This window comes from Lucilia cuprina, chromosome 2 (genome assembly GCF_022045245.1).
Source record: "Lucilia cuprina isolate Lc7/37 chromosome 2, ASM2204524v1, whole genome shotgun sequence".
NCBI lineage: Eukaryota > Metazoa > Arthropoda > Insecta > Diptera > Calliphoridae > Lucilia > Lucilia cuprina.
In genome coordinates, this window is record NC_060950.1 from 14,313,376 (window position 1) to 14,333,567 (window position 20,192).

Genomic DNA, 20,192 nt, shown 5'->3' on the forward strand with positions numbered 1-20,192 from the left:
CTAGTCTATAGTCTAGTCTATAGTCTAGTCTATAGTCTAGTCTATAGTCTAGTCTATAGTCTAGTCTATAGTCTAGTCTATAGTCTAGTCTATAGTCTAGTCTAATATTTGTTAGATATGAAAGCATTAGTCCTATATCAACGCTAACCATTAAAACTGTCTGACTCTGGTTTTAAGTTTTATGTAAACATAAATCCATTCTCCATAATTGGTTAAATATATCGGAATCAAGATAAAATTTTAACTAACGCAGGGAATTAAATGGTCGAACATGGCCGATTAGACTTTTCGAATTGTTTATATTGATAATCTTTTAATTAGATTTCTTTTACTTCCTTTCGTGCAAGATTTTTGTTGCAAAAATCGTAATCTTTGCATGATGATTAGCTCGATATTTAAATTTATACATAAAGAGGTACTATAGCTAATTGCCATTTCCTTAAGGGTGTTTAAATAGTACTCTTTAGGTAAAAATTTTAAAAATTAAATAATTTATACAAAAATACTAATTTTATTATATTCAACTAATAAATGAAATATCCAATTTAAATGACATTATTTGTGTGTAGTTTTACACAAAATAATTAATTTTACACAAAATTTTCTACAAAATGGTTAGCTTTACTTAAAGTTTGTAATTTTATACAAAAGTTTTTAATTTTACAAAAAAATTTGTAATTTTACACAAAATTTGTAATTTTACAAAAAATTGGTAATTTTACAAAAAAAAAGTTTGTAATTTTATACAAAAATTTTTAATTTTACACAAAATTTGTAATTTTACAAAAAATTGGTAATTTTACAAAAAATCGGTAATTATACACAAATTTTGTAATTTAATACAAAATTTATAATTTACGCAAAAAGTGTAGCTTTACAAAAAATTTATATTTTTACACAAAATTTGTAAATTTACACAAAGTTTTTAATTTTACACCATATTTGTAATTTTACACAAAATTTTTAATTTTACACAAAAGTTGTAATTTTACAAAAAATCGGTAATTTTACACAAATTTTGTAATTTTATACAAAATTTATAATTTACACAAAATGTGTGGCTTTACACAAAATGTATATTTTTACAGAAAATTTGTAATTTTACACAAAATGTTAAAGTTGATTTATAGTTGACAAATTTTATACTAAATTTGGAATTCGAAAATGTACATCAAATCAAATTAAAAAAAAAAACCTTTTGAAACATGTTGTAAAAATGTTTGTTAAACAAAAATCGTCTACTTCCGTATACTTTACAGAAACAAAATTTCCAAAAGAAAACTAGTTTAACAACTTAAACGATTACTCAAGTAACCACTTATTTACTTAGTTGGTTAGTTCAGCAGTTCATTGTGTGTTAATCTCAAATTTCTTTCATTTAGTATTTAGTTCCTATGTATGTAAGTATGCAAATTTTCTTTAACTAGAACTTGAATTTCAATTTGACATAATTTCAAATTGTTTATGTGATTAAACACAATACAAGAATATTAAATTCGACTACATTTGCAATATGAAGAAAGATTTTTTGAAACTTGTTTTCTTTCTTCCCCCCACCTGAAGTCTTTCAAGTGCCACCACTCAGAGTACTTAAGTAAATTAATAGCATTTGATGATGAATGAATGACTGAATGAATATAATGGGGGATTAAAATAGAAGTGGTAGATAAGTGATTGTTTATAAATATTTACAAAATAATGACGTCATTTTAAGGTTTCTTCCTCAAATTTTTGTTTTATTTTGCTGATAATTAACGGTTGTGCTTCTTTACTTTTTTTTCAAATAAAAAATATTTTGTTTATTTCTTTGTTATGGTTTTTTAAAATTATCTGCTCTTTTTTGTTGTTAGTATTTTTTTATCTTGAAACTTTAGTAATTTTGTTAAAAAATGTTTAAAATTTGCTAGAATTTTTTTTTATATTTGCATATTTAAAATATTTTCAAATGTATAATATAAATTTAAAATAACTGATAATCATTATAAAAATTCTACTTTATTATGGTTTAAGTTTGTTTTTATTTTTTTAAATTATAAAACAAATTAAATAATAATCTTTTGTTTAGAAAAAAAAAAACTACACGCTAATTCCTCTTTATAAAGCCTGAAATGATCAACAACCACTTATATGTATGACATCACATCATAATTTTCAACAAAATTGAAATAAATAAAAAATTTAAAAAAATTCAAAAAGGTAATTTTTTTATTTGTTTGGCTTTTGGAACAAAAAAAAAAAATAAAACAGAAATTCTTAAAAAAAAAAACACACGTTAATTGAAACAAATTTACCTTAATTTATTTTCAAAAAAATACAGGGTGTGGGTAAATTAGTAATAATTCTCTTGGGAAAGCTTAAAAAATTAGGAATACAACAATTTGTAATTTTACACAAAAGTTTGTGATTTTGCAAAAAATTTGCAATTTTACACAAAATGTTTGTTTCATTTTACACCAATTTTTTTTTCAAATTTACATTAACAATTTATAATTTTCCATAAAATTTGTAATTGTACACAAAATTTGTAATTTTACACAAACTTTTAAATTTTATACAAAATTTGCAAATTTTAACAAAATTAATTTTTCAAAATGTTTTAAATTTTATACGAAATGGGAGATTTATAATTTCACATTAAATTTTATAAATTTAATCATAATTTTGTAAATTAACAAAGAATTTGTAAATTTACACAAAATTTTAAATTTTCACAAAATTTGTAAATTAACATAAAATGTTGTTAATTTACAAAAATTTAATTTATACAAATTTTGTAAATTTACACAAAATTGGTTATTTTACACAAAATTTGTTAATTAACACAACATTTTCTTATATTTATACAACACTTTTTAAATTTACACAAAAATTTTGTTAATTTAGAAATTTTTTTTTTAAATTTATACAAAATTTGTAAATTTACACAATATTTATTATTTTAAACAAAATTTTAGTTTTACACAAGATTTTTATGTTCGTAATTTGACAGATTTACATTAAATCTGTAATTCGATAGATTTACGCTAAATATATTTAAAAAAAAATATTTTCAAATCAAAATCTGTTATTTCAGAGAATATGTCATTGTAATATTACACAAACTATTATATTTTACATAGAATTTGTAAATTTATACGAATTTTTTTAAAAAATTTCGCAAATTCTCAAAAAATTGTAGTTTCACACAGAATTTATTCTTTTGCACAGATTGAGGTAAATGGAACTAAAATTTCCTTTAGACTTAAAGATGAGTTCACAACAGAGATGTCGGAATCTATACTAATAGTCAAACCATAGATAAATACCTCATCAGTGTATATTCTAAATCAAGACTGTCTTAAAAATGCCGGGCGTTTCCGAATGAGATGCTGAGATATTCAACTATTACCCTTGTTTGAGCCAATGGGCACGGGAAAACAACCGGCAACAAGATTGCTAATACTTTGACGAAAGTTGGAACGCTATTCTTGGCATAGACCAGTTCTGTGCCATTCCACATAAGGTCATTAGGAAACATATATTCGATACATGTTATAGTTTAACTCAAGACCACTGGTCTCATGAGCATACACGCCTCATACCAAATTGATACCAAAGTGTCGTTTGACGTTGGCATATTGACAATCAATGCGTTGTCGAAAATGAGCTTACCACGTTTGTTAACATTTTGACATCGGATGTGTATAAAATTTAGATTTCAACAACTTGTGTTGTCGTAATGAATGTTATTGAAAAATTATAAACACTTGGGTGTCAATTTGGCACCATACGGGAATTTTTTTATTTTCCTCTGTGCTCGATCAAAAAAGTGCTTCGCATGGATATCTACAGAACATTCTATCAAGTAGGTTTTAGCAGAACGCATCTGAGCACCCATTTATTAGTTAACACTGGTTATTGCCATGAAAACTATGGTCATTGTAATGAAAACCATCAAAGGCGTATGGGTCTTTCATAAAACGATGAAAAGGAAACATTCAATCATCTTCTTACCAACTGCTCGGCCCTAAAAACGATTCCAACCCAGCGTCGTCACATTTCTATGATCTATCTTATATGTCAATTTTTCAATTAAAACGTATTCTAACATTTTTAAAAGCCAATTAACCCGATTTATGACACATTCATTTTGACAGTTGAATGAAAACGTGAATGATGAAAAAGTGTATCGTCTGAACGGTGTATTAGATTGACGCTTATTATTTTACTTTATCCACTTGCGTCTAGAATATTTCCTTTATTCTTCTCTTCCACCTTTCTCTCTCTTACTGCCATTCTTTACAAACAATACAAAGGGACGTATAGGACTCAATTAAAGCTTAACTCCTGATGATAACTTACCTAACATAAAAATTGTAATTTTACACAAAAATATTCATTTATAATTTGTTTTTTTTTACAAATTTTGTAATTTTACATAGATTTTGTAAATTAACACAAATCGTTTAGTTTTATAAAATATTTGTAATTTTACACAAAATTTGTTATTTTACACATTTACAATCTATAATTAGGAAGATTTACGTAACATTTGTAAATTTATATAGTTTTTTAGTAACATTTGTGATTTTACACAGTTTTTTTAGTTTTAAACTAATTCTGTAATTTAACATAAATTTACACAAAATTTGTAATTTAAAACAAAATATGTTATTTTACACAAAATTTGTTAGTTTACAGAAAATCTGTAGTTTAATAGCTTTTGTAATTTTACACAAATTCTGTAATTTTACTTAGATTTTTTTTATTTTACACAAAATTTGTAGTTTTACATAATTTCATATAGTTTTAATTTTTAACGTTTTATTGACAATACATTTGATCAAGTTTTATTACTATATTTGTATTTTGAAGCTGGGGTGAAATGTGAAAATAGTTCACAGATTTATTCGCATTGAGCATAAAAAGAGAAATTGTATTCATTAGCTCATTATGAAATTATTCTAAAAAAGTCACTTTCAAACCCTGGTCTTAGCATTTCAAGTTACGCTTCTGTGGTGGCGTTTATTTGATAACAGCACCATATGGCAATGATGCGTATTTTTTATACTTTTTTTGTTGAAAATTAAACAAAAAAATATATAAAAACAAAATTTGAGAATATTGTTATTTATTTGTGTTTGTATTGTTATTATTCTTACTTCTTTATTAATAATATTTTTTTTATTTATAAGTTTGGGTGTAAATCTAGCACAGGTTTTTTTTCTTAAATTCATATAAATACTTGCTTGAGTGAATTTATTGGTTGTTGGCGCAAGGTAATTGATATTGTTCTTTTCTCTTGATCTAGCCCATAACATTGATGATCTCATTCTTTATGTGTATATTTTTAATATTTATTATTAATAATTTTATTTATTTAATAATTTCATTGAGCTGTTAAAAAGAAACTAAATGATTTCGTTTTTGCATGTTAATATAAGAGTAAATTAATCTTTGTTAATATTTTTTTGTGTAGATTTTATTCCTATTGTAAAAGGCCTTTGGGTTCAAGAAAATTTTGTATGTCAACAATTGTAATTGCCCAAGCAAAAACTAGGTAATGATTTGCAATTGTAACCACTTACCTATTTACATACTTTACAATGACTATTATATATCGTTCTGATTTTATAGAAGCACTGACTTATTAATCATGCATTAAATTAATACTTTTTAATTGATTAGTCCGTTTCTGTAAGAAGATATAGAATCTTCTTCACACGATAAACTTTGACTTATTTGCCTAATTACTTGTAAGCGATTGTTGTACAGATTTGCCTTCAATGACATTATCATGTTAATACATGTAATGACTTTAAATGCTATTCAATAGGTAAATTTTCAGCATTTTATTTCCCTATATGGAAATTAAATTTTTTGCTGGGTTATTTTATGAGTTGTTATTTATTTATATTAGTTTACGTTCTACAACAATAAATTGAAATCTGATCTTTGACTTTAGATTTATCTCTGTTTTTAAAGTTGTTGAATGACAATAGAACACATATAAATAATTTTATCATTGTTATACCGTACACCCCCTTAGTGGGGAACGTAAAGTGTACTAATCGGCTAAGAATCTGAGTCGATTTTTCTATGCGAAGAAATATGGCATATGCACTTCTTTTGTCCTATTGTAAATCGGATCATATTTACGCTTAGTCCCCATACATCCGTAAGGCTTTTGAACTCTTAATTATGATAACTGCATATACTGTGGCTGTCAGGAGGAAACCTAAGGACTCGTGGAGAAAGAATCTGAATCTGCAACACTGGCTCCAAAGAAATAGTCAAACTCTCACCAATAAAAACTATTATCTTCATACGAGAATTAAATCTGTACAGACCCATGGGCTGTACAAAAGAACCAAAACAGGTTTACTCTTTAATATAATGATAAATGTTCTAGTACCTCTATTCATATAGACAAAAATTTGATATTGCAAGTTTTCGTAATGAAAGGGCCTTATTTGACCCTAGCATCCATATTAGGTTTCCTTTTGAAAATGTCTTGAATGTCAAAATTACTTTTAGATACTTGCATATCCCGATTAAATTCTGCATAAATAACTTTGATGTAGATGTATATCCCACTACCAACGCTTATATCTTGCATTGTCTCATGGTCGGCCATGACCGACTATACATTCTCACTTGTTTTTTAAACAAAATGATGACGCTGCTTGAATGTCATCATTATGATGAGGGGAGAAAGATCTAAGTAAATTTAATAAGAAAATACGAAAACTAATTTATGCATTTGGAGTATTAGGGGTATTTAGGTGGATTGAAAAAAATGCCCTTAGAATTTTAAACTTTTTTTCTTCTAACAAGCAAAAAATAAGTCGAATTTTAAGACAGCTAGCATAACATCGGTAATTTAGCATAATAAATCGGAGTTTAAACTCTTTTTGATTTCCTTGTATTGTAGGTGATAGTCCAGTGCTTAAGATGTCTTCCGGACTTTGTTATAGCTAAATGGGTTTATTTACATTCCTATTCTATCGATTTTGTATTCACTTTGTTGTAGTCTAGTTCCACTCAAGAACACTTTTTAACTTGTCGCTATGTCGATAGTTTTACATTTATATTCTTAGGTGACATTAAGAACCATCGAATTACTTTTGACTTCGTTATAGATTAATTTTATTTCGATCTTTACCAAGATCAAGAATCGTTGTATTACAACCATTCCTTATTATTAATCAAGAGACTCTAATATTCTTCTTTACTTTATTGTACATTGGAACTTTTCGACTTTTTTCTGTATATTGTCAACAATTTCATCTCGACTTCGTTATCTCTCGTTATACAGATAGTTTTTATAAATAGTCGACTTTTTCCGACACTTTGACTTTTCGACTTTTCAATTTTTTCGATGTTTTGACTATTTTCGGATTCTTTCGAATTTTTTCGACTATTTTTTGAATGTTTTCGGTTTTTTTTCGAATATTTTACAGTTTTTGACTTTTTTCCACTTTTTTCAAAATTTTCGAATAATTTTGTCATTTTTCTACTATTTTTGAGTTTTGGCTTTTTTCCGACTTTTCGATATTTAACGATTTTTCGACTTTCTTCGACTTTTATTTACAAAATCGACTTTTCGTACTTTCATAGCCGATTGTTCGATTATTCGAAAGTCGTTTTATAGAACCCTATTAGTTCAATCTCCATTAAACGTATAGAAAATTTCTCAGATCGATTACAACAATATTAAGCCCTTCTTGAGAACTAAAAGTAATCAGCTCAAAAACCAATCACTTTAATTACCATAAAAATAAAGTGTTAATTAATATTTTTTATAATTTAATTAATATTTTAAAAAATTTCTTAAAAATGTTGCTGCAAATTTGTTTGCCCAAGTCTTTGTGTGTTCGTGTATAAGTATTTCCTAAAACACTTTACGTCATGTTGCGAATATAAGTGGTAGTTGTAGTAGTAGTATTATTAATTAATTTTTATATATTTATTAAAAGTAATGACAACATGTTTTTAACGAGATTTTTTTATTAAAGTTATCTCTCTATTGTTGTATTTGTGAATGTTAATTTATTTTGTTTATAGTAGTAGTAGGTGTCAAAAAAGTTTTTTTTTCTTAATTAAAACAAAAATTTATAGGTATATATAGAATAAAATTTAACCATATGGTTAGGAAAGTGTAATTTTTTAAGGTAAATGGAAAGGGATTTGCAATGGAATAGCTTGGGATTTCTTAAAAATTACTAAAATTACCAATATCATACAATAAATTAAAGAATTGAGAAGAGAATTTCGAAAAGGGGATCCATTTATATATAACTATATATATTTCTCTGATATTTTCGATATTTTTTTTGTAATATTCAAAATAACTGTACTTTTGCAGATCTAAGAACCTTTAACCCTTTATGGAATATTATTCAAAAATGTCATTGTCATAGTTTTTTTTAAGTTCAGATCCTATTATGCTTTCAGTAGATAGACAGACAGATACATCTAGATTGAATTTTGATTCTTAGAAGGACCCATAACATACATATATTCTATAATAAACCTCATCCTTTAGCTTCGTTATCTTTTCTAGGATTCGAACTTAACAAAACAAGTTCGGATCCTATTGTGCTTTCATTAGATAGACAGACGGACAAAGCTAGATCGACTTTGTAGCAAATAAGGCCCCTTAACATATATACTATAATAAACTTTATCCTTTAGCTTCCTTGTCTTTTCCTTGCCACAAAAATAAAATTTTGAGTAAATCGATATTTAAGTTTAAAAAAAATCTCAAAAAATAGGAATTTTAAATTTTGTACTTTAAACACGCTGAATAATCATATAAGGTCGATAGCTATCGGCAATTTTATTCGTTATTACATCAGAGCCGTACTGTTGTGCTGTCATGAGTTAGGTTCCTATTGTGCTTTCATTAGATAGACAGACGAACAAAGCTAGATCGATTTTGTAGCAAATAAGGCCCCTTAACAATTAAGGCCTTCCTTGTCTTTTCGTTTCGACCATATAGTGATTTCAATAGATAGACGGAAGGTCATAATTTAAATGTAATATTGTGGGTCTACACAGAGGGAAAAATAAATATATACGTCTAGTACCAAATTGACAACAAATTTTTCAATAACATCCGTTGTCAAGTATATACATACGTATGACAACACCATGCTGTATTGACAACGAAACGTTGTCATTCATTCATGTCACTATTGACAATGGATTGTGACCACGTTTGTAAGACAACGGATTTGTATAAAATTAAGATTGCGACAACGAATTGTTGCAATGTTGACAACGTTGAGTTGCCAACCTTACATAGTGTTGTCGGTATATACTTGACAACGGATTTGGTGTCGATTTAGAACTAGGCGTGCATAAATTGTTTCCCTCTGTGTGGGACTATAGTGGCCTCTAGTAAAGAGGGTGTTATTTTGATGGTTCTAATGCACAAACGTAATGGTCCTATAACCACTTACAATTATACATATCGGCTAAAAATTAGTTTCTTAGTCGACTTTTTTTTATAAACCTCCACCCGGTCTTCTATTTCTGTAGAGTTTTTCAAATAAATTTTATAAAATTTGACAAATTTTTTTAAAATTGGTTAAAAATTTTCCAACTCACCCTAAAAACAAAACGATTACACACTTCTAACTCACATTAAAAATAATATAAGTACATATAACTTTACAAAAATTAGACAAATTCATATTAAAGGTTTAAATATTTATCGGTCCACAATTGATTTTTTTACCCATCTAAATTTATGAAAAATCTTTTTTTAATTTTGTTATTAAAAGAATACATTAAATCAAATTGCCAATTTAAAGTTTATTAAAAAGCTAAGATCATTTCCTAATCAAATAAACCTCTGTCATGCTATGTTTTCGATTGATTAATGAGAAATTAAGCAAAAAATTTTATAAATAAAAAATCATTATATTCCAAAATTCATTCATTCTTTAAATAACAATATAGACAAAAAATAACATTAAATAAATAAAAAGCAACAATATTAGCAAACAAATAAATTTCTAAAAAAATAACAAAAAAATTACCACAATATGAAGATATTGTTGTTTAAGCCAGATTTTGAAAGATTTCAAAATTAAGAAAGAAAAACACGTAAATTCTGTAAAAAAAAGTAACACAAAATCAACAACAACAACAACAACACAACAAAATATTGGCAACACATGCCCATAGAAAAAGACATGACATCAGCTTTAAACTTAAAACCGGTCGTTAGACGAAACAAAAACAACAAACAAAAAAAAACTACTTTAAATGGTTAAAAACTACATTTAAAACAAAATTTAAACTAATGAACTCTTTTTCTCTTTTTTCACAAAAAAAAACCTAAATAAATAAAAGAATTAAAGAAAATGTTGTAAAAAGAAAAAAAAATGTACAAAACTAATTATGAAACGCAAAAAAAAAGAAAATATTCTTCAAAGAACAATAGAAATGCGTGAGAGAGTAAAAAACAAAATAAATTATTAAATAAAAAAATTATTTAAATTACTCAAAGTATAAAAGTATTTATATGAATAGGAAAAAAATACCCGTTAAAATTTCCTCTTAACTTTATAACAATAATAATAATTGTCTAATGGGAAAAATCTTTAGATCGGTGGAACTAAACTAAAATGATTTTAATGACTAACGCTCATTCATTGTTCTTATCAAAGAACAGAATTTTTTTCTCACTCTCTGAAAACTAATACATTTTCAAAAACAGTGATCGTCCTAAAAAGAAATTATTACAATTACACCATAATAAACAACACATAACTTAAAATGATCGCTTCAAATGAATTTCTTAATACCTTCACATTCAAAATTTTGCTAATTTTTTTCGCTCTTGTATAACGATCATCATATAAACGATCCTCACATTGCACAAGTTTCTCTTACATACGTAATCGAACGTTTAATGCCTTCATACTCTATTTGCTATTTAAACACAAATTTTTAACACTTTCTAAAGTCTTTGAATAAAAGTCAAATTAAAAATAAATCTCCTTCTGTTCCACAAACATTTAAAGTTCAGAAGTTCTACTGTATGACAAATGTGTTGCAATTAAGAAAATAATTTAATTAAAGAAAATTCTAAGAGAACAAACGTTTTTTATTAGGCTATAGCGCATTTTATATACCCACTATGAAAGCTTGTGATATATATGTATATATACATATTGAAAATAAATTTCGAAACCTTACCCTTTATTAATAGGTTCTTAATGAATCGATCGAAACTTTAGAATAGACTATAGATTAGATTTAAGACTATATACTTTACTATAGACCAGACTATAGACTAGTTTAAAGACTAGAGTATAGACTTTAGACTAGACTATAGACTAGACTACAGACTGGACTATAGACTGGACTATAGACTAGACTATAGACTAGACTATAGACTAGACTATAGACTAGACTATAGACTAGACTATAGACTAGACTATAGACTAGACTATAGACTAGACTATAGACTAGACTATAGACTAGACTATAGACTAGACTATAGACTAGACTATGGACTAGACTATAGACTAGTCTATGGACTAGTTTTACTAGACTATGGACTAGTTTTACTAGACTATGGACTAGTTTTACTAGACTATGGACTAGTTTTACTAGCTTTACTAATTCACCTGCAATTTTTCCCCTAATTTTAAAGTTTGAGAACCTCTGCCCTAAAAGTTTTCTTGGTAACAATTGGCTAGTTTTGGTTTGCAAATTGTGTTAAGTTGAATTGTATATTATTAATCTTAAACATTTGAAATGACATGCAAAATGCTAATAAATATCAAGACGACAGTTTACTCTAAATTTTAAGTGCAGAAAATAAGAGTAAAAATTCATTGAATGTTTTAAATGTTTTATTAATTATTTCATTAAAAAATCATCTAAAAAGAATAAATAAAAAAAGTGTAATGCAGGAAAAAATATAAACAAACTCATGACACGAAATGTCTGTTTAATTATGCATAAAATTATAATCAGGGAAACCAAAATATGCAAATGCATGTTTTTTGTGGTGCGTCGTATGGACTCATGGATAAGATATTTACACGTTTCAGACCAATTTGAGAATTTTGGCATCGATTTGTTAGAGCATATTTTTGCATATTTTACCCATAAGAGCATAATTTTGCATGATTTGACTTTTTAGCATATTTAAGGCATATTTTCGAGTTTTTAGAGCATATTTTACTCTTTAAGTGCATATTTTGATGTTTTCGCTTTTTTCGTTTCAAAACTTTATTTAAAAAAAAAAATAAAATTCTATTTTTTTATTTTTTTTTTTTTAATTTTCAAAATTATTGTAAAATAATTTTGAAAAAAAAATTTCGTTATGTTATAGTTTTTTATTCAATAAAGCATTATATTTTAAATCGGACATAAAACCGATTACTTTTGATTTCATGAGACCAATCCATTTTTATAGTTTAAAAAACTAATTATTGGATTTTATGGCAACACCGATTAAAATGTCAGTTTAAAAGCTATGAATGCAATTGGAAGAAATGTGTTAAACTTTGTCGTTTGGAATATGTTTTTTGGGGACCAAATGGTTTCATGTTATTTATTGGTTATCTGAACGTAAAACGGAATTTTATTATACTAGTTCTTGAAACTATAAAATGAAACATTTATAAAAAAATGTTTTAGGATATAGAATATGATATTAAACATTTATTATTTCATCACAATTTCAGTCTTTTTGAGCTTTTCAATGTTAAAAAATAATAAAAAATTTTATTTTTGGAGCATATATTTTAAATTTTAAGAGCATATTTTGAGTTTTTTACGGCATATTTAAAGCGCTTAAAACACTTTTTTTAGAGCATGTTTTCGGTTTCCCTGATTATAATTAATATTATTTTGTATTTAAAACAAATTGAATTTTGCAATCAAATGAAATTAGATTTTTTGTAACACAAAAAGTTGTGGAAATAAAAATAGGACAAGATTTGGTAGTCACAATACTACTGACCGGTCGTTGGGTTGGTTGGTAGGTTGGCGTGTCTTTTAGACGTTAGTGTTCTATAAACACAATTTCCTTAATATTTATTTTCTTTTCACAACATGTCAATTGTGTAATTTACACTTACTTCTCTTTCTTTTTAATTTTTACTTGATTTGTTTCTACATTTTTTGGTTTGTCTGACAACCTTGAAGTCTTAATGGTCAATATTGTACAAATAACAAAAGAAAAACTATTTTAAATGGAGTGCAATTGTAGTTGATTTTCGACCTTCTCTAGTAGTTAAATAGGGTAATATTCACACTAGAACTTCTTAATAGTTGTTGTACCACTGCCACTTGGTGATGGTAATAATCATTATTATTTATTATAATAACCGCTAATGGTTGTAGTAACAATTTTAGTTTATTTTCTTTACTGGCCACCACAAATAATTTGTTACAATACATTTGCTGTCGGTAGCATTTCTGTGGAAATTTCTACATAAATTTTTTGGTCTTTGTAAAATAGATTTTTTTAGTCTAGATATCATATGACCGTGATTTTTTTATTATTATATAAATTTGTTCTATTTAGAGTTCTTTTAAAATTTTTGATTTCAAAATGATTACATTTTGTAACTTTAAGTTGTTACTTGATTCTTGACCTTCGGAATTTTAAATTATGTTCTATAGAAGATGGTTGGATTCGCTGTAAGGTCCTTGAATAGTTAGGATACGTATACACGCTTGTTAGATCTTACAATGTTGTCAGAAAAAATGTTCAGAAAATATCTAACAACCGTTTCAATCTTATATTTTTGTCTAAATTGCCAAAAATGCCTTTTCTGATAACGTTTCCAAAAAAATTTTAATTCACACGAATGTTAGACACTTTCTGAACATTTTTCTGCCAACGTTGTAAGATCTGACAACTTTGTATACGTAGCTTTAGTTATTTAATAATTTCAGAAAATATCTAATAACCGTGTCAATCTTATATTATTGTCTAAATTGTCAGAAATGCCTTTTCTGATAACGTTTCAAAAGAAAAATTTTAATTCACACGAATGTTAGATACTTTCTGAACATTTTTCTGCCAACGTTGTAAGATCTGACAACTTTTTATACGTAGCTTAAGTTATTTAATAATTTTTGTTCAGAACTTGTTAAGGAAAGCTTTAAAGAATCACAAGAAAATTTCTAAAGCAAGTAAGATTGTGTGGTCAGTCTTGACCGGCCATAAGATACCCTACATCACTTACAGGATTATTTTTAATAAAAACATAAAAGTTACATGAATTCCGAAATATTTTAACAATGATGTTCAGAAAGTGAATCAAGGGAAAATATGAGCCTTCTGCGACCTCGAGCTTGAGCACAAGGTTTCGATGAATACACTGACGGACGGACGGACAGACCTAGCAATCCTTATCTTTTTAGATGGTGGGTATGAAACCATCAAAAAAGATTATGATAATTCTGTGGGTTATACATTTTAAATAAACCAAGCCGTCAGCCTCACTGATTGTTGAAAATACGGTGGGACTTAAATAGTAGAAAGTGGATTCAAATATTCCCTGTTGCCGTAGCATGTATGTTGACATTGAGATTTAGGCAAATCGGTTCACATTTGACTCTAAAGAGCTCTTCAAATTGTTGATAATTGCATTACAAATACAAGTAGAGTAAAGACAGTCCAAACCAGACATACGAGAAGAGCCACCGTTACAGTTCTCTGGTTTTTCCTCATTCACACGTCATTCTCTTAATTTTGAAGTCCTAAAATACTTCGTTCTTTCGAGCTAGTTATGGGAAACCTAAACGTGTTCTTAGGAATGATTGCAGAACTGTATAGATCAAATTAGTAAAATTATTTTTAAGATCATAGCAAACCATTTCAGCAAAGCTTTCGTACTAGGAACTATCTTATATTGGTTCTTTTTGGACTCGTTCTTGAACGACCCTCATCCTTTTTTGATGGAGGGTATAAAACCATTTAAAAAGATGATGTTCATTCTGTCTATTATACACATTTTAAATGGACCCAGCCATGTCCGTCCGTCTAAATGATTGTTGAAAATATGGCGGTACTTAATTAGGAGAAAGAAGATTCAAATATTTTGCCATAGCTTGTATGTTAACAGTGAGATTTAGATAAATCGGTTCACATTTGACTCTATATTACAAATACAAGTTCAGTGAAGATAGCCAAATCTAGAGAAACACAATAAGCTCTCTTGTTGTTTTTTACTCTCTGCCTTTCTCTCATGTATATCCATTGTATTGACAACAATCCAAACTTTCTGATGAGAATTAAAATCACGACCCTCCAATTAATAGACTAAAACACTACCCACTCTATAACAAGTTGTTTTAGAAGAAACTCTTGAATGTTCTATAAGCTGTTAGCTGAAATCGAATTCATTCAAGATTTACATTATAACCCCAAAAGTTGAAAGGTTAATTTGCGGAATATATACAGAAAATATTTACTTATATCTGAAGATCTTATTAAAATTACTTTTGTAATGCATTTGGATTGCTGGTAGAAGTTTTTGGGCAATGTAATTTATCAGAACCCGATCCGAGTGGTTCAGAAAACAATCAGACAAAAAGATATATGATTACCAAGACAAAGAGCCATCAGTCCATGGAGATTTTTGTCAATCTTTTAAAACGTTTGCGAGCACAAGAATTCTATTAAAAGCGCGGAAATGTGTAGAATACAAATTGAAATCGGGTGAACTTTAAGCACATTTTAGCCGAAAAACAAAAAGACACATTAGTATTAGTACTTTTGTATTTTTCTATATAAAAAACTTCAATAGTACCGAATTTATTTCCCTCCAAGGTAATTTCGTTTCGTTTTAATCAATCATGCTTCTTAAACATTCCGTGGACTACTTTTTTTATTTGATCAATTTAATAATAACCACAGTCAATTAATTTATCATTATACCATTTGAACTGGTATACTTTTCCTTAGAATTCTATTTATGCGCTGACATTTTTATAAATTTTATTCCTTAAAGAAACTAAAAATCTAAAAAAACATTCAACATAATAAAAAAGACAAATTTGTGTCAATGAACTTAACATTATAGAAACAACAGCAACAACAACAAAAACAACAAATAGTTGTAAACGGAACTTAGGGAGGTGGGGGGTCTGGTTGTGACCCGACGACTAAGAATAAAAGGGAAAAAACAATGACTAACAATTGTTAATAGAAAACCGCAGGATAAACACGCGACTAATACTGCAGACCCACTAATACTTAAGTTAAAACAATCCCTGCAGTTTGAGGTACTATAATAAGGTAGTTGATGAATTCATTAATTACCCTGTAAGTTAGTTGCAATGGTTTGGAGTGGGTGAACTTCATAAGTGGCATTTAAATGGACACAACTTTAAAGACAATCTATTATTAATATTTTAATAAAAATATTTTAGATTTGTTAAATCCTTCCGAATTACTTAATCTAGTGTAACCTCTAGCCACTATTTTAACTTAATGCTTATCCTGTGCTACGATGGAGTCGATCGTCACCCCATAGATTACAAAGTGACAATAAAATGATTAAGTTTATTTTTTACAAAGGGAACACTAAAGTGACGATTGTCTTCTCCCTCGCTTACAAAAAGTACATTCGTGACAAAAGATGGAATAGGGCTAACCAGGTGGTTAGACGTGAATGGAAATCACTGTCGTTTTAGAATTCATTTCACTCGTTGTAAAACTACTGGGTTATGCTAGGTTAAAATATATATGTGTTAGTCACGTCTTACTAACACGCACATAATTTCTTAAATGAAGAGGATGAAAAAACCACAACAAGGAATGGAAAACAAAAAAGAACAGACACAATCAATTCTCTGAGTAAACAAACGTTAGACATGCACTCACTCAATGTGAGACAGACAAAAGCACTTTACAAAACGAAATTAGGGAAGTACATATATCGGGTAATTTAACCCATTTTTCTATTGAACTTTTTTGCTGAGATATTTTAAGGTACGAGTCAAACTTTTACATTCTTAAAACAATCTAACATCGATCTGATCCGAAAAGGACTTGAATTAAGATTTGCACACTTAACGGATCCGTTATTAAAACAAATATTTTGTACTTGATTTTAGTACTATAGTAAAATCTTCGGATTAAATCAAGTACAGATTTCTCGAATTACTTTTTCTGAATCGAATTGGCAAAGTTAAGTCCAAAGAAATGTTTTTACAATATCTTATCAATATATAACATTTTCACTCTATTCTCTGTCCTACGATCTGAAGGACTTATAAAAGTGTTATGTAAATTCAGAATGCTAACAACTCAAATCATGTGGAATTTTGGGGGTTGTTGTTAAGGGAATCCGCAGTAATAAATTATCCCGATCTCTACATGATTTTCTGATCTTTTCAATACCACGATTATCTTAATTATGTATTTCATTTGTGGCCTTAAGGAACGCACAACATGCCCAGTAGAAGCTTAGGTATATATCTTCAGATTTGATGTATATTCATCCTTCTTTCAAACTAACTAACATTTATTGAATTTACTAGAGGTTTTCCGAAGAGGATCGATCCATTTTGTTTTGAATTTTCTTTGTTTGACCGAACTCTATAGTATTTGAAATTTTAATTTTAATTTATTACCGCAATGTTAAACAGATTTTTAACAAAAATATCTAAGAGTCCTTCTGTAAGTTTTTTAGGTATGATTTTGAACCGATCATTAAATAATTTTCTAGAGTTTCAGATTCATACATTATTATGTGCGTGGTTCCTTCACTGATAACAGGAATAGATTAACCTGCCCATAATGAGGTTTCTACCGATCTCAATACGCTACCTTACTTCTTGTTCAATTAATGTAACTCCTATTAAGGGTTTTTGGGATATTCTTCGCATTTAAATTTCTCAGCAGACTAGATTAGTTCGGTAAGCCCCCAAATTAGATTCAAAGAAAATCTGGCTATGTTTGTCTGTCTGTCTATTGAGAACACAATAGGTTTTAAACGGGAATAACTAGAGAACTGATTAGTCCCGTACGCCACCAAATGAAATTCTAAGTCAATCTGTCCATCTGTTTGACTTTTGAAAACACTATAGTTTCTAAACGGGAAAAGCTAAAGGGCTGAAAGCTAAAGCGAATGGACCCTACCTCCCATAAAACACCTGTTACGGATTTTTTCACTTTATTCTTAATAAATCGCTTCAAAATAACGTACAGACTCAGATTTGTATTTGAAATACTATTAATGCTAAGACCGTGGGTTCGATTACCGCCCGAGACAAGTACATACCTGCGATAATGGGTGTTTTTCTTTAGATGTAATAAACATCTATTCTATACAATACAATATAAAAGATCTTGAGTGTGAGTAAATAGGATTCAGCATAGAGTAATATAACACAATTACTTGTTCGATTTGGGTTCTAATGATCTACAGGCTTAAAAATGTCTTTACTCTGGTGAAGAAATACAAACCGGGACTTGATAGTGGGCCAGGGGAATTTCTTTGTATTGATTATAATAAACACCTTTCTTTCAAAATAACTAAATAGTTTAGTCCATTATTGATCCAAGTCCCTAAAGAAGAACTTGTTAGGGCCTCTAGAATATATTAAATCTTGTGGGTGTATACATAGTATTCAACATAGTCGAATATAACACAACTACTTCTTTGATTTGTGTTCTAAAGATATACAGACTTAAGAATTTCTTTGCTGTGGTAAAAAAATAACTAAATAGCTTAGTCCGTTATTGATCCAAGCGTCTAAAATAGGTCCCCTAAAGGCCTCTGGAATATATAAAATCTTGTGGGTGTATACATAGGATTCAGCATAGCTATGCCCCATTCTGCCCACTATGCATAGTCGAATATAACACAATTATTTGTTTGATTTGAGTTCAAAAGATATACAAGCTTAAGAATTTCTTTACTCTGGCGAAGAAGTCCAAAGTATGTAGTTTAGTTCATTATGGATCCAAGTCCCTAAATAAGGACCTATAAAGGCCTCTGGAATATATAAAATCTTGAAGAGTGGGTAAACAAGATTTTGAATAGTCGAATATAAGTAAAACGATTACTTGTTTGATTTGGATTCTTAAGATATATAGCCTTAAGAATTTCTTTACTCTGAGGAAGATAGGGAGACTTGATAGAGGTCGAGTTACATTTCCTTAGATCTAATATACAACTTTCTTTTAAAGTAACTGAATAGTTAAGTTCATTATTGATCCAAGTCCTTAAATAAGGACCTATAAAAGTCTCTAGAATATATAAAATCTTGTCTGTGGGTACATAGGATTCAGCCTATAGAAATATAGTTTTCCTTACAAACTAATAATTTATTACTTACACTTTAGAGACAAATTAACAAAAATCCTTGAGTTGTTTTATTGTTTTTTTTTAATAAACAAAAAAATATTATTAAAAAAGTTTTTGTTTTTTTAACGTGGAAAACTTTTTTTGTTTAACAAACTCAGTTAACACGAATTTGTCTTTTTAGTAATTTTATAAGACACCTTATTTCTCGTTTACTTTTTCTCTCTCTCACACTTTTATAATTTTTTTTATTCACAGTCCTAGTTAGTCCTTTGTCACAGACACAAAGGTTTTTTTCTTAAATGAACACGTGAATTTAATTTTTTCAAATTTAAATTTGTTATAAAATTTAAAATAATTTCTTTTTTTTGTTTTCTATAACTGTATGTTACTTTTCTTTTTTTAATTGTTTAATAAAAAAAGAAAAAATATATATTGTTAAAAGTCGTACAAAAAAATGAGTTCGTTAAATTATTATTAAATATGAAGAAAATTAATTAGTCGTTGTGCACTTCACTTTTTTCGAATAAATTCTTTTTTAATAATTTTTTTTCAATAGAATTAAAAGTTAAATTTTAGTTACAAATTAAACATATTTTTTTTATTATTATTATTTTTTCAAATTATTTACTTTTTAAACAGAGCGAAAGCATTTAGATTTTTCTTTTATTGAATTCGTTAAATTTTTCTTTTTTGAAATTATTTGAAATTTAATTCTATTTTATTTATTTAGCTGTTGTTGGAAGTGTAGTGTACCGTTCGTAAGCGCTGTTAGATTGCAACTGTTTGTAAATAAATTTTGTTTTCTTCCATTTACGTTTTGTTCTGTGTTTCGTTTTGTTGTTTTATTCATCATCATCAAAAAAAAAGCTTTTAATTTAAAGCTTTTGTGTCCAATTGAACATTTTATGA

General features: G+C 27.7%; 1 protein-coding gene across 3 annotated transcripts in view; it reads right to left on the reverse strand.

Annotated features, from left to right (window-relative positions):
* LOC111682597 overlaps positions 1–19,707 on the reverse strand; it is a 39,895-nt gene extending 20,188 nt beyond the window's left edge. Inside the window, exon 1 of one of the 3 annotated variants that reach the window (XM_046945062.1) lies at positions 19,315–19,707. The gene's annotated coding sequence lies outside the window, so the exon portion shown is untranslated. The remainder of the gene's footprint in view (positions 1–19,314) is intronic. The other 2 variants (XM_046945060.1, XM_046945061.1) reach the window with 2 other exon arrangements.
* Positions 19,708–20,192: the final 485 nt, after the last annotated feature.